The following is a 15,250-nucleotide window of genomic DNA, read 5'->3' as shown; positions in this document are numbered from 1 at the left end:
GTGGTCAGCATCTTGATCTATATGTGTTCAAATACTGAATACTTACATGCTCACTAGCGCCACCTATATATGAAATTCCGAATTAAACGGTTCAGCATCTGTAAGTCCTTGACCAAACCCAACAACTTTACTGAAGACACTGATATTCTAATAAATATTTTTTTTATTCCTGTTCGGGTTTGTCACTGCGACCAGTTTTTAGATCTATTGTGACATTACCAGTATCCTTAGTGTAGTGCATGTCGCATTACTCAATTGGCTTCTTTAGTGGTGTTGAGATAATTCCATATTCTGAATCTGCATGTCAAACTGAGCCGAAATCCAAATTTTCATCAATTTTGGTGCCCGGGAACCTATTTAAAAATCAATTTGAAATTTGTATGGGAGCGATTTGTCGAATCACCCCTCGTCGCATTTTGTACTGAGCAGTTGCCCAGCTGTCAAAAGGTGATTTCAAAAAATCTCTTTCAAATTGATTTAAAATACCAAAATAAAATTCTAAAAATATGAAAAAAATCATAGCGGCTCAGAAAAAGGTGCTCTTTTGTTTAAAAATAAAAAAATCATTAAATATTTCTTAGTTTGAAAACCCAATTGCCATTGAGGGGCAATAAAGTATCGATTTTGATACAGTTTTTGTTTTGTTTTCTTAGAAAACAGAACAAGAGTACTGATATTGGCCATGCATCGGAAATCTAGCATCACCCTTGTTTTACTGCTAAATTCTCCCCAGTAGGAAGTTTAGGACCCGGGTTTTAACATTAGCAGCAATATCAATCCAATAATGGAACATGTGTTCAGCAATAAGGATTCTAGTGCGTTCCTTGCGTACTATCACTTTCCAGTCTTCGAACAGTTAGTACATACATGGATCCCTAACCCAATTTGATTTCCTTTGCATTGAGTTTAGCCTCAGATGGTGAGGTTTTTAACTATATGCTAAGTAAAGTTGGTAAACTCAGTTTTATTCAAAAACTGGAAGCCTCCAAAACGCCAGTAGTAAGGACTAAATACTATAATTCCTTGAATTACCAGAACACATATTCCAAAATTGAAAAATAGGACGACACTAGATTTCAGTTTGGTAGATCTATCACCGCAACGCAACTCAAAAAGGCGATCTACCCACGCTACGGGCTCCGTTAAAGATCTAGCATCTTTTAAACCCCCTCAACCATTCATCCCTCAGCACGGGTCGCCTGACACCTTGGATTGGGGTTACCTGTTTGGTGGACTTTTACCCCCGGAACAGGTGGTCCGTAGTGCTATTCTAAGCCGGCAGCTACACGGGCGTTCTAATAAATAAGTATCACCAAAACGTAATTTCCTGAAGTTATGCAATAAATTTTGGACTTCTCATTTTCTCATATATGTTTGCGTTAGCTTTATTCCGAATAATAGGTTTTCTTAGATTTACCAACGATTTTCGTCCAAGATCCTTATGTTTCAAATTGTTTCCTCCAGCAGCAAATACTTCGTTTCCAATCTACTTAGCAAACTTCTCCCATCACATTACATCTAAATCTAAACTGTGACCACCACTTCCCACGAGCTTCCAGACACAGATGATTGATGCTCAAGTTCATCTGCTTGTTATATTGTGTCCAACAGTGCGGTTGTTTTCCCAGGAAGTCTCTTCCGCAAGAGCCGGCACTTTTTCGCGACACCAGCGCTTATATTTCCGACTAGCGATTTACACAAGTTGATAAATTACTACCCATCGTGTTCTATTACTAGGAATAGGGAAACGTTGCCAACACGAGCTCTAGCCAAGATCCTCTTCAGTTGCCAGCTATGATTATATGGCTGCTACAACAATGTTCCTGATGCTTCCCGAAGTTAAGTGGCCGACGCGACGTTACTGAGAATTGTCAACGATTTCCCGCAAAATTTCCAGCAATCAACTTCATCAATCAAAGTCGGTTCGTTTCAAATAAATTGACCGACAGCTTAGTGGTTTTCAGATCGACATTAATATTTTGACTTTGCCGGTCCAAACGCCGGCGGGGTGGAAGATTAATTTAAAATCGACACGCAAATTTATATAATTTGACGCTGCCAGTCTCTGGGCAACCGTTTTGTTGGTTGGGTGACTGTTGTTAACCATGAGAACTTCGCTGTTAAGGACTGCCACATATTTATGCGATAGCTGTCTTCCTCAACCGCCTGGTTTCGACCCCCAGTTGGCTCAGGATCATTTCATTGTATAAATTTCCATAACCCTCTAATACACAAATTTTTTATTTTGATCTAAATATCATTTTTTCACATCTAAAACCGATTTAAACATGTTTTGGAAGATGATTTTTTTAAATTCTCGATTTCGTGAATTTCAGTTTTTGATTTTTCTAATTTTTATTTTTGAACATACCCAAATATTTATATTTTTCCTGGAAGCCAATTTGGGGAACGGATTTTTTGAGATGAAAACATTTTGAGATTTTATGATCATTGTTGAAATATAATTATTTTAAACTTTTTCACAGAAAATTTTATTTTCCGTGTAATTTTAAGGAAAATAATTTTAGAGTGTATTCGATTCCCTTAAACTATTAAACAAAGATAGAATGATTTGGGAAAAATTTAAAATATGTTAATTGTAGCGATTCAATACAAAATAAACAATGACTTCTAAAACATCAATTTTTCAATGATTTTAAAAAATGTAAATACGCTTTAAAATACACCAAAAATCATTTTGAGATGTACAGAACAGTCCTAAATATCAGCCAAAAATATAAAAAAAATTGATTTTCCACGAAACAAAAATTACAAAAATGCTCAAACTATACCCCGTCTAAAGGCGGGATTGGGTATTAGAGGGTTAACTTCGTTGCTCATTCATTCTCAACAAAGAGTATGAACTCTTCAATTCTTACGGTATTAACGCATTTGTCAACTCTGTAAGCGATATTCCAATCGTTGCTGCAAAATATTCACGTCAATATGACAAGGCCTTATACCTAAACGGAACGAGGACGACGACGAAAAACGTTATTCCTCGTCTGACTACGACGGCCGTCTCCATCCGCACCATATGAGCCTTCCGGCTGTCTGCCTACAAGGGGGCCGGACCGGAACGAACCGAGGAAGGAAGGCAGAACGGGATCAAAGCTGGATAATACTTCCGAACACTTGTTCCCCCAGTTAGGGGGCTTAGCCTAATAATGGGATAAAGTTTCAATGACACGAACTGAACTATGGGGCGGATGCGTGCTCGGACTAATTCGGAGACAGAGAGAGAGAGAGGATTGTGCGTGATTCGGTGTCCTTCTCGGCATGGTTATGTGCGTTCTGTATGTGTGCGAATGCTGGGCAAGTTCAGGACGAGTGATTCTTGAAGACTGTGAGAGTCAATTCGGTGTTTGTTTTGCTTTCTTAAACGCTGCTGTCCGAACTCTGAAGGAAACGATCAACACAGGAAATGGGGCGAATGTGGTGCGGAATTTCGATTAGCATGAGTGGTGCTTCGGTGGAAGATGGATGGTGCTTTAAGCTTCGTCGTGAGCGAATGGAATTGTAAAACTGGATAAGAAGTGATAGTTTCCGGGAACATCCTGATACATTTTTAGTAAATAATCCAATGATACAATGTATAAATTAATAAAACTAGATGGGACACAAATTCCTGTTCATCTTTCAACAGATTTTCATGAAGGGATTACATAAGTAATTCATTTAAATATTTTTTTTTCAGAAATTTCTTTAGGGCTTCCCTAAAAAATCAGAAATTTTTTTTAAAAAATCTACCGGTTAACAGGATAAGGATTTTTTTTTTTGCAGAAATTTTCCCAGGGATTCTCATTGAAAAATCTCCAAGGGTCCTCCCAGAAATTATCCCAAGAATTTTTGACTTTTTCTTTTAAAAGATTTCTGAGATTTTTCCGGAAAATTTCTTCTTGGAAAACTTTAGAAATTTCTCCGGGTATTCCTCCAAAAATTTCCCAAAAATAATCCCATATAAAGTCGGATGAAAATGCAGAAAATCTCACATAAATTCAAAAACTTCTTCAGAGATTTCTACAGAACTTCTTCCGAGGTTTTTTAAAAAAAACCTTTAAAAGATTCGTTCAGAAAGCTCTCCAAGGATTTCTCCAGGGATTCCACCTCAGATTAAAAAAAAATCCAAGAATTCACTCGAAAATGTCCTTGAAGGATTACTTTGTGTAGAATATTCTTCAAAGATTCCTTCAGAAATTCTTTTGAAGTTTTTCACAAAATCTTATGAAAATTTCTTTAAAAACTCCTGGAGGGATTCCTTTGGAAATTTCTCACAGGAATTCATTGAGGACAAATATCTCAACATCTCGGTTCATTAGTGCACCAGAACTGCAAATGCGCAATACACAAATCTGAAGAAGCAAGCTTCAAACAACAGTGTAAATTTTGTTTCGATCTTGCTTACTTGTAAGACGTTAAAATAAGAAGATCGAGTGTGCCTGGTTTTGTTTTTGATGAGATTTGTGTGACTAAAATCGTGAGTAGGTGCAACAGACGACCATTGTTGCGACCATTTTGAGATTCTAACAAGTCTGTCCATAAAGGTTTTTTTTCAGCAAATTCTGCCAAGGTTAGTAAGCAAATCCTCGAGGAATTCCTTTATAAGTTCGACCAGTAATTCCTTCAGAAATTTTTTAAAGATTTTAATCAGAAAATCATGCATAAATCACCTTTTAAAATTGCTTCATACATTTCTTCGGAAATTTCCACAGGCATTCCTTCAAAACCTCTTCTGAAAATTCCTACAGAAATTTTAGAATATCTCCATGGAAATTAATTTTCGAAAATTCTTCCTCTGATTTCATTAGATAATCTCCAAAGAATGTCTAAACAAAGATAGTATTTGTGAGTTTTCTTGGAATTATTCCAGAAATAAGTCTAAAGATTTTACAAAGTATTTCATATGGCAACTCTTTCTGGGGTTCCCTATGATCCTTCAGTGTTTTTATTTATTTATTACTCTGGGATTCCTTCTACAAATGCTCCAGTGATTATTTTTTAAATCTTCCATGAGTTGCTTAAGAAATTTCCCCAAGAATTTGTCCATCAATTCTTCCAGAGTTTCCTTCAAAATTGTTTTCCAAAACTTTTCTCGATTTTTTTTAATTAATTGCTTCCCAAATGTGTACATTGATTCCTATCGAAAATCCTCAACAAATAACTTTCCGCAAATCCTTCATAAATTCTTCAGAAAATTTCGTAAAATAGTACTTATGAAAAGTCTGACATGCATTGCTTTAGGGATTCTCTCAAAGTTAATTCAGAAATTTCTTTAGAAATTTTCACAATTTCTTCCAGTGGGCTTTCAAACAATCTTCCAAAAATTTCTTCGGAAATTCCTTCACTGATTCCTTTTGGTATTTCTCTAAGGATTTCTGAAGGAATTTCTTCTCGAATTTTATCACCGGGAATCGCTTAGTGAATTTTCTCGAAAAATATTTACTGGGTGAATAAGAAAAAAATCATTCGAAGTTTTCGAGAGAAAATCCTTCAGGAATATTTTTTATAAAATTTAGTTTATCCAGACATTTTTCGAAGAATTCTTCAAAAAAAATGCTCCATAAGTGTTATCCTTAATTTATCCTGGCATTCCTCCAAAAACTTTTTTTAAAACCTCCAGACATTTCTCGAAGGATTCCTTTCATAAATCATCCATGAATATTTTTTTTAATTCCTCCATGGATTCCTTTAGATAACCCCCTGAGAATTTTTAAACAAGTTGCTACTGAAAGGATCCCAGATTTTTTTGTCGTGATTACTCCAGAGCTTTTTCCAGGTATTTCTTCAACATTTTTCTGAAGTTTCTCAGGATTTTCCTCCAGTGACCTTCAGAACCTCCAGACCTTCAGAAATTCCGCAGGGGTTGCTAAGGAAGTTTCTCGATAGATTATTTTGAAAATTTTGTTAACGGATTGCTTTAAAAATTACACTTACAATTAATGAAATACTCCGGAGTTTCCTTAAGCGAAAATTCACAGAACTTTTTAGGAAAATCAATAATTTCAGTTTCCCATATTTCTTCATTAAAAAAACTCATTATGAAAATTTTGCATGAATTATTTTTGAAATTGCTACACAAATTTCCTCGAAAATTCCGCATGCATTCCTTCAGGACTCTTCTAAAAATTCCTTGAGAAAATTCTCAAAGAATACCTTTTTAAAATTTTCCATAATTTTTTTTTTCAAAAAATCGTCCTTGGATTTGTTTAGATAACCATCAAAGAATTTCTAAACAAATTCTTCCTGAGAGACTCTTAGTGAGATTTCTCGGAATTATTCTAGAAGTAATTCTTAAGATGAATCCAAGTATATCATATTGCAAATCCTCCAAGGGTTTCTCAAGAATTTCCTCTGTGGTTTTTTTCGAAATTCTTTTGAGGTTCTTTCAAAAATTTTCACGAGGTGTTTTCTTCATGAGTCGTTTTAGAAATTCCTCCAAAAATGTCTTGAAATTTTTTTTAGAATTTCCTTGGAAGTATTAAGATTTTTTTAGAAAATGTTCAACGAATTTCTTTCCAAATGTTTGCACTACTACATTCCAAGAATCTTCAAAGATTTTTTCCAGCTACCCCTCCATGGATAGAATATTTTTTTTATAAAAAGTTTGGCCTACATTGCTTCAGAGATTCCCACATAATTATTTTCAGTAATTTCAGAAATTTTCACAATTTCTCTTTTTACAAATTTTCAAAGAATCTTCTACTGAATTCGTTCGGGAATTCCTTCAGAGTTTTGTTTGGGAATTTGTCAAACATTTTCTTCAGAAGTTCCTTCTCGGATTTTTTTTAAATTTACCAATTCATTATTCAACAAGAATTTCCAACATAGATTGCTTCAGACTTTCCATCCATAAATGTATACACAACTACTCCAATTCCTTCATTAAGAATGCCACCTGGGATTATATCAGTTTTTCCTATTCTAATGGTTCATTTCAATCATTCTTAAGCGATTTCTGTAGAAATTATTCCGGTATTTGAGGTTTCATTGGAATTTCTCAAAAAAAAAAAAAATGTCTCCAGGAATTTCTTCAATGATTCCACCAGAGAGTTTTGGATGAGGTTTTTCTATGCAATTGGCTTCTTTAGCGGTGTTGAGATAGTTCCATATTCTGAATCTGCATGCCAAACTGAGCCGAAATCCAAATTTTCATGAATTTTGGTGCCCGGGAACCATTTTAAAAATCGATTTAAGGTTTGTATGGGGGCGATTTGTCGAATCACCCCTCATCGCATTTTGTACTGGGCGGAGCTGTCAAACAGTTGCCCAGCTGTCAAAAGGTGATTTCAAAAATTCTCTTTGTAATTGAATTTATTTAGCAAAATAAAGTTCTAAAAATCTGAAAAAAATCATACTGGCTTAAAAAAGGTGCTCTTTCGGATAAAATCAAAAAATCAATACATTGTTCTAAATTAAAAAAAACAATTTCTTTGTAAATTCCTCCAAGATTTGTTTGTTTCAGAAATTCTTTTCAGTTTCCTTCAGATTTTTTTCTTTGAAAAATCTAGCGTGGATTGTTTCTCAAATTGCTGCATCCTATGCGAACTTCTTCCAGCAAATCTTTCGCGGAATTTCCAGGGATATTTTTCTAAATATTTTTATAAGAAATTCTTGCATGAGTTGCTTCACAAATTATCTGCATTTTATCCAGGTATTGTTCTTGATATTTCTCCTGTAATTAATCCAAGTATTCATCTAGAAAACAATTCTTGGACTTTATGGAGAAATGTCTGCATGGTTTTTTTTTCCAGAAATCTCCCCGTGAATTTTTGAAAGTTAATTTTCCGTGGATTCCTTTAGAAATAGCTCCAGCTCCAGAATTTCTTCAGAAATTTCCTCATACCAAACTTAATTATTACTGGGATTCTTTTGGAGAAATCACATAGGATTGTTTCCGTTACTCCTCTAAAAATTCTTTTCTTCAAATTCTTTCAGAAATTTGTTCAACAATTTCTCCACAAATATTTTTTTGGAATTTCTACAAAAAGTTCTAGTGATCCATTTGTTGTCCATGTCCATTTGTAGGATTTCTCCAGGAGTTCTTCTTAAAATACCTCAAGAAAATTTTTTTTGGAATATAACCATTTCCAAGTTTTCCAAGGTGGTTAACTTCAGTATTCCTTCATAAGTTTCCTTAGTAAATTCTCCTTTAATTTTTCAGGAATTACTCTTAAGTTTCTTCAGAAAATTTCAAGAAATCCTCTAGAGATGACGACTCTAGATTTGATAATGGGTTGCTCAGGAATTCATTAAGAAATTCCTTCGGAGATTTCTTCTGAAATTTCTTCAAGGTTTACTTCAGAAATATCTTCTTCAGTAAACATCTGACCCATGGAAAAACCTTCTGGGTTTTTAAACGATCATTCATTAAATCATTCATAAAATATTGAAATCAACTCAGTGTTCGTCGACAAAAGATTCCACAAGTTTTTCTTCTTCTCTGGAGTGCAACACATCTGAAATCATAAGGGATGGCATGATACAATGTGATCCTAATTATTCCTTAGCATGATCTTCGTGATCTTCCTACATTTAGTCTGCGATCCACCGGTGGATTGTGACCCATAGTTTGAAAAAGTTTGAAATATGATAGGTTCAAACGATATAGACTGCTGAAAATTGTTCAACAGTTCTGTACGACAGTTATAACTGATAAAAAGTGAAGTTCTCAACTAATTGTGAAAAATATGGAAACCTTAAAATTTTAATCATCATTAGTATGCAAATAGATTATCAATCCAAAAAAACTTGTTCTATGTTGAAAAACCTTCAAATTATTGAACAAATTGTTCGGGCAATTTGCAAAATCATCCCATCCCTCAACCGTAAACTCGTCTCAATATGAAACCGTAATAAGTGTCTACCTGATTCCCGACGAAAGCCATTCCTAATATTCTTCTGCCGCCCACCCTTCCGGGAAGCACCGCACCGGCTGCTGACTGCTCTGCATGGGACGCCACCTGCTTGCGCTATATTGATCGACAAAATGAATGGGAAAAGTTTGCCTATTAAATATTTTTTTAACGTCGCTTTCTTCGTTTCCATTTTTTTCATTACAGGTAAATAACTTGCTGACTGAGAGCCGTTTTCCTTTTGGAACCCTCCCACCATCGCATCGCCATCGCGTCGTCGATGAGGCGGTAATTCAGGACAGGGAAAGTAATTGGCACACGCCAAGCGAGAAGAAAGTTTCGCAAAAGGTATAGGTACCTACATAGTAGACGTATAGAGAGTTTTGATTAAACTTCCATCCACCCGTATCGTCATCGTCAGTTTTTACCTATCTTGCCCTGGCCCGGTGAACAGGAGGGGTTTCAGTTTTTCACCAACCAACGAGCCAGCAGCAGTGCACCCCATGTGAAAAAGTGAAAGTTTCTATATCCTGCTGCCCACCTCCTATAGCTTCCGTCCTCGAATGGGTGGGAAAATGTTGCCTCATCAAAGTAAATATTCTACAATTCGATGGAAACGAACGCAGTTCTGCTTCATATGGTTGAGTTGGGGCTGTTCAAATTGCTGAAAGCACGCTTTCGGGCGTAGTTTGATGAAGTATATTATCCTGCAAAGTTTGCTAAAATTGATGTTTGTTCGTTGCTTAAGTCAATTAGAGAACCCGGAGTTTGTACGGATGATTTTGCAACAATGTGCAGAATCGATGCATGGATGTTTGAGGGCAGGGAGTTTGTTTCGGCAACGGCGACTGATACTGCCGAATTATTTGGTGGGGTAGGGGTGTTTGGCATTAATTAATTCTTCGAGTCAGAGGAATCACGACTCCAAAAGACAAATTCATTCATTTATTTAGTTAACATCAAATTCATGATAATACTGAATCAACAATTTGCCGCCATAATACTCAATTTGCAGCTGCAGCTCTCCAACCTCGGTCACGCCCAACACTCGCCAGATCACGCTCCACCTGGTCCGCCCATCGTGCTCTCTGTGCTCCACGTCTTCTTGTACCAACCGGATGGTTAGCAATCACCAACTTTGCAGGGTTGTTGTCCGGCATTCTTGCAACATGCCCTGCCCACCGTGTCCTTCCGGCTTTGACCACCTTCTGGATGCTGGGTTCGCCGTAAAGTGCAGCGAGCTCGTGGTTCATCCTTCTCCGCCACACACCGTTCTCCTGCACGCCGCCAAAGATCGTTCTTAGCACCCGTCGCTCGAAAACTCCGAGTGCTTGCAGGTCCTCCTCGAGCATCGCCATGTCTCGTGTCCGTAGAGAAGCACCGGTCTTATTAACGTCTTGTACATGGTACATTTGGTCCGGGGGTGAATTTTTTTTGACCGCAGTTTCTTCTGGAGCCCATAGTAGGCACGACTTCCACTGATGATGCGCCTTCGTATTTCACGGCTCACGTTATTGTCAGCCGTTAGCAAGGAACCGAGATAGACGAATTCTTCTACCACCTCGAAAGTATCCCCGTCTATCGTAACATTGCTGCCAAGGCTTGTCCTGTCTCGCTCAGTCCCACCTACCAGCATGTACTTTGTCTAAGCCGCATTCACCACCAGTCCGACCTTTGCTGCTTCACGTTTCAGGCGGGTGTACTGTTCTGCCACCGTTCCAAATGTTCTAGCAATAATATCCATGTCATCCGCAAAACAGACAAATTGGCTGGATTTCGTGAAGATCGTACCCCGGCTGTTGAGCCCGGCTCGTCGCGATGTTGAATAGTAGGCAGGAAAGTCCATCACCTTGTCGTAGTCCCCGTCGAGATTCGAATAAACTGGATAGTTCACCCGAAATCCTTACGCTGTTCTGCACACCGTCCATCGTTGCTCTTATCAGTCTAGTCAGCTTCCCGGGAAAGCTGTTCTCGTCCATAATTTTCCATAGCTCTGTGCGGTCGATACTTTCGTATGCCGCTTTGAAGTCGATGAACAGGTGATGCGTTGGGACCTGGTATTCACGGAATTTCTGGAGGGTTTGCCGTACGGTGAAGATCTGGTCCGTTGTCGACCGGCCGTCGATGAAACCGGCTTGGTAACTTCCCACGAACTCATTTACTTTAGGTGAAAGACGACGGAAGATGATCTGGGATAGCACTTTGTAGGCGGCATTCAAAATGGTGATCAAAAGACAAATGTCTGCATTAAATTACACATTCGGAATTTTCGTTACAATACATATTGACAACATGAATGAAAGACGATAATAACTGCTGTTTTCCTATTTGTTTTACAGTCACTCGTAGTTAGTGAGACTGAGGAAACTGTTTAAGTGTTGAGCCCTTTCAATCTATAATAGAAATAAAATATGTTTTCATATACAAACCAGTAACAAAGAATTCCAAAGTCACCGAAGAGTCACGGCGGCGCAGGTTTTTGTTGCGCAGAAGTCACTGCGACTTACTTTTAGCAAGTTAGTGTTTATTTGTTAGAAGTAAGTCATAGTAACTTCTGCGTAACAAAAACCTGCGCCGCCGTGACTCTTCGGTGACAAGTGTGTTACTTGGGTTACCTTCCAAAATCTACGAAAATCTTGGTTTCTCTAAGGTCACTCTGAGACATTTTCATGATTTTCCAGCTTAACCAAATCACCTTGGAACTCAAAATTCTAAAAGTAAACTGAAACGAATCATTTGCTCCTGTGCTACTCTGGCTAAACCGAATAACGTTACTTTACCTATCATATGCGCTGAACCCCCTGAATCCCAACAGAAATGGTCCAAACAGTCCTGGAGATCAATCACTTACACTCTTAGCCGATACTGTAACTATTTTCGATAGAGGCTAAGTAATATACCTTCTGGGGTATTCTTGACTAGTCAAATCCGAAATCATAAGATGATTTTCTGTAGAAACTCTTTGGGACACCTTTGCTGGAATTCTCAAAATAATCTCTTGGGATCTTTTAGAAAAAAATCGTTGAGAAATCTCTGATAATTTTCTTAAGAAATTTTTGAAAGAAAAAGCTGAAGAAATAAATAGATGAATCTATGTAAACATTCACAAAAAAAAATACCTTGAGAAAATACAGTCGAAAATATTTCTTTATAAATTTCTGAAATAATTCATGGAAGAATTTCCAGGGATTTGCTTGGATGAATTTCTGGGAAAGTACAGGGGATGGCCAAAATGTTTGGAATAGGCAACTTTTTTTTCTCTCACAAAAATGTTCAAAATGCTGTAACTTTTAAAAGAGTACATCAAATATTCTCAAATTTTAACTGTTTGTCAATCTATTATATGTGCATCATTGGTACAAATTTAAGCTCGATTGGTTAATCTTTCGCGAAGTTATAACCGTTCTGGTAAAACACTATTTTTGGGCTACTAATTTTTGAGCTGTCATGTCTCGGAGACCAGGGAACCGAATTGAATGAAATTTTAAACTTTTATCCACAATATATTAATGCTTGAAAATCATTAAAAACATGGATACTTTTTAACCGTTAAAAAAGTTATGATGGATTGACACTTTTTGGATCTTTTTAGGAAAAATGTAGTTTTTACATCAATGTCATTAAATTTTATTGTTGATATCCAAAGATTTTCTACTTCTGTTCATAAGATATCTGTAAAAAGATATATTAGAGCCTATTTGGATTAAAGGAAAAACACATTTGGTTATTTTTGTGCAGTATTGTAATTTTGACTCATTTTCCTCTAAATGGGTGAAAATGTCAAACCATCATAACTTTTTTCAACGTTTAAAAAGTATCTATGTTCTGATGAATTTTTAAGCATTATTATATTGTTGATAACCGCTTAAAATTTCATTCAATTCGGTTCACTGGTCTCCGAGATATGACAGTTCAAAAATTGATAGTCTTGAAAATAGTGTTTTATCAGATCGGTTATAAATTCGCGAAAAATTAACCAATCGAGCTCAAATTTGTACCACTGGTGCACATACAATAGGTTAACAAACAGTCAAAATTTGAGAATATTCGATGCACTCTATGAAAAAATACACCATGTTGAACTTTTTTGTAAGAGAAAAAAAAATTGCCTATCCCAAACATTTTTGGCCACCCCCTGTACGTAGAAAAATAGCTTAGGAATTCCTGGAAAAATATCTGAAATTCCTCACGAGTAACATTTTGAAGTCAAGTAAATATGAGAATCATACCCTCTTCTCCATCATAAAGCCACAATAAAATCATCTTGGTTTTATGACGGTTCTCAAAAGCAAACTGCTTACTTCTGAAATAATTCCAGTCAGAACAATTGAAGTAAATTATGCAAGAATCTTTTGTAAAATCCCTGTAAATACTTTTGAAGACATTCGTCCGGGAATTTCCTACGGAATTCCTGAAGGAATCCCCGGATGAATTTCTGAAAAATCTCTGGAGAAATTCTGAAAGAATATTGTGAAGAGTCTCTTAATCTGTAGAAAAACTTTAAAATATTTTTTTTTTAAGTAAATTGGATATTTCAGAAATGTATGGAAGAATCTCTGGAGGAATATTCTTAGGGTTTTCTTTGAAGAATATGAAAAAAAAAGCCGCTGGGAGGATTTATAAAAGAATCCCTGCAAGAATCATTAAAGCAATCCACGAGTCAATTGTTTAAAAATTCAAGTAAGATTTTCAAAAAGAAACATTATGAAGGAGTCTCCATAGCAAGCCTTGCGAGAAATTCGAAAGAAATCTCCGAAAGGGTAATTAAAGGATACTTTGGAGGAGTTTCCTTATTAATCTCCGATAGACTTCTACAGAAATCCTGAAAGAGTTTCTGGGGGAATTCGTGGAAGCATTCAAAAAGGATCACCAGAGCGATTTCTTATAGATTTAATTAGGAAATACTTGAGGAAATTAATGGAATATTTTCTAGAGGAATCCTTGAAAAACTGCTCGTAAAAATATCAAATAAACAAAAACTGAAGGAAATGCATGGAAGATTTTCGAAAGAAATGCTTGTAGATATATTTGAAGGAATCCTTGGAAGAATTTCTGAAAGTCATCTTTTTAAAAGAGTGTCTGAAGGAACCGCTAGAAAACGTTCTGAAAATGAAATGGAATTCTGAATAAAAATATCTGAAGGAATTAATGGATGAAATTATGAAGGTACCGCTGTGGGAATTTTTGAAGGAATCTGTGCAATAGTTATCAAAGGACGCAATGAGGCAAATTTATGAAAAAAATGCATGGAAGATTCCTCAAAAGAATAATGCTTGGGGAAATTTCTGGAAGAATCTCTCATAAAATTTCTGAAGCAATCGAAGACATTCGAAAGGTATCCCTGGAAGAGTGAATGAAGGAAACTTTGGATACATTTCCAAATTAATCCCTCGTAGATTTTAAAAGGAATCTCTGAAGGACTTTTCGAAAAAATTCTTGGATGATCCTCAAAAACAATTAATGGACCGTCGTTGGGGGTGAGAATGGGTCAAAAAAGGATACTCAAAAATTGTTCGTTAAATATCAAATGCAATTGAAGTCGGAATAACTTTTTATTTGGTATGTATACTCTCCTATGTGGTAATGATAGTTTATCAAGAAAGTATCACGTTATATGAATTGCTTACTAAAGTACAAATGATTGAAAATTGACCCAATCTCAACCCCTTAGAGGGGGTGAGAATGGGTCAAAGTATTCGAAATTGCCTATCTAAGAATATAAGTTAATTTTATTGATCATATCTAGTAAACCTACTTGAAACACCATGTAATCATGACGAATAAAAACTCAAATAATTTTAAAAGATGATTAATCCACCTAAAAGGGCTAATACAACCGAAAAAATGGTTGAAATTTGATAAAATAACGTTTGTATGCTGTATCACCATTTTTAACCATCATAATCATTTAGAATTTCAACCTCCATCAGAGGAGGAGGTATTACAATGAGGGAGGGGCGCATTGAAAGATTGATTGTAAAAAAACATGATAGTTTTAGTATACTGCATAAGAAATGTTTAACCAAACCTTGAACCAAACCCTCCGTGATAAACTCTTATGTACATGATCATTGGCCTCTATAAGGCTAAAGTAAATCACGCCATCTCAAGATAGAGGGTCGTTCAAATATTATGGGTAACTCTCGCTGAGGCCGTCCCACTATTTACACCATATCTTCAAAAATGTTTAAGGTGGCGATTTTCTGAAAGTCCTCCCCAAAAAGGTAAGGAAAATGCATTTGGTTAATCAAATTGGTGGACCCCCCGTTAGTTAGAGCCACAAGCATTTTGGTGAACCCCTCGATTTTGGTCAATTGTTGGCTCATTTAAACCGTTATAACTCGAAAGTTTCGCCAGAAACCACCTAAAAACTATAGGTTGTTGGAAAGAGAAAAGAT

At 36.2% G+C, this 15,250-nt stretch overlaps 1 protein-coding gene across 5 annotated transcripts in view; it reads left to right on the top strand.

The window, feature by feature from the left end:
* LOC109409390 (fat-like cadherin-related tumor suppressor homolog) overlaps positions 1 to 15,250 on the top strand; it is a 1,285,617-nt gene that overhangs the window by 436,608 nt on the left and 833,759 nt on the right. For all 5 annotated transcript variants that reach the window (XM_062859767.1, XM_062859766.1, XM_062859763.1 and 2 more), the window contains exon 3: positions 9,060 to 9,200. The gene's annotated coding sequence lies outside the window, so the exon portion shown is untranslated. The remainder of the gene's footprint in view (positions 1 to 9,059; positions 9,201 to 15,250) is intronic.

The sequence above is a fragment of the Aedes albopictus genome, chromosome 3 (assembly GCF_035046485.1).
Source record: "Aedes albopictus strain Foshan chromosome 3, AalbF5, whole genome shotgun sequence".
NCBI lineage: Eukaryota > Metazoa > Arthropoda > Insecta > Diptera > Culicidae > Aedes > Aedes albopictus.
Note: the sequence above shows the minus strand (reverse complement) of the source record. Positions and strands in the feature narration are given on the sequence as shown.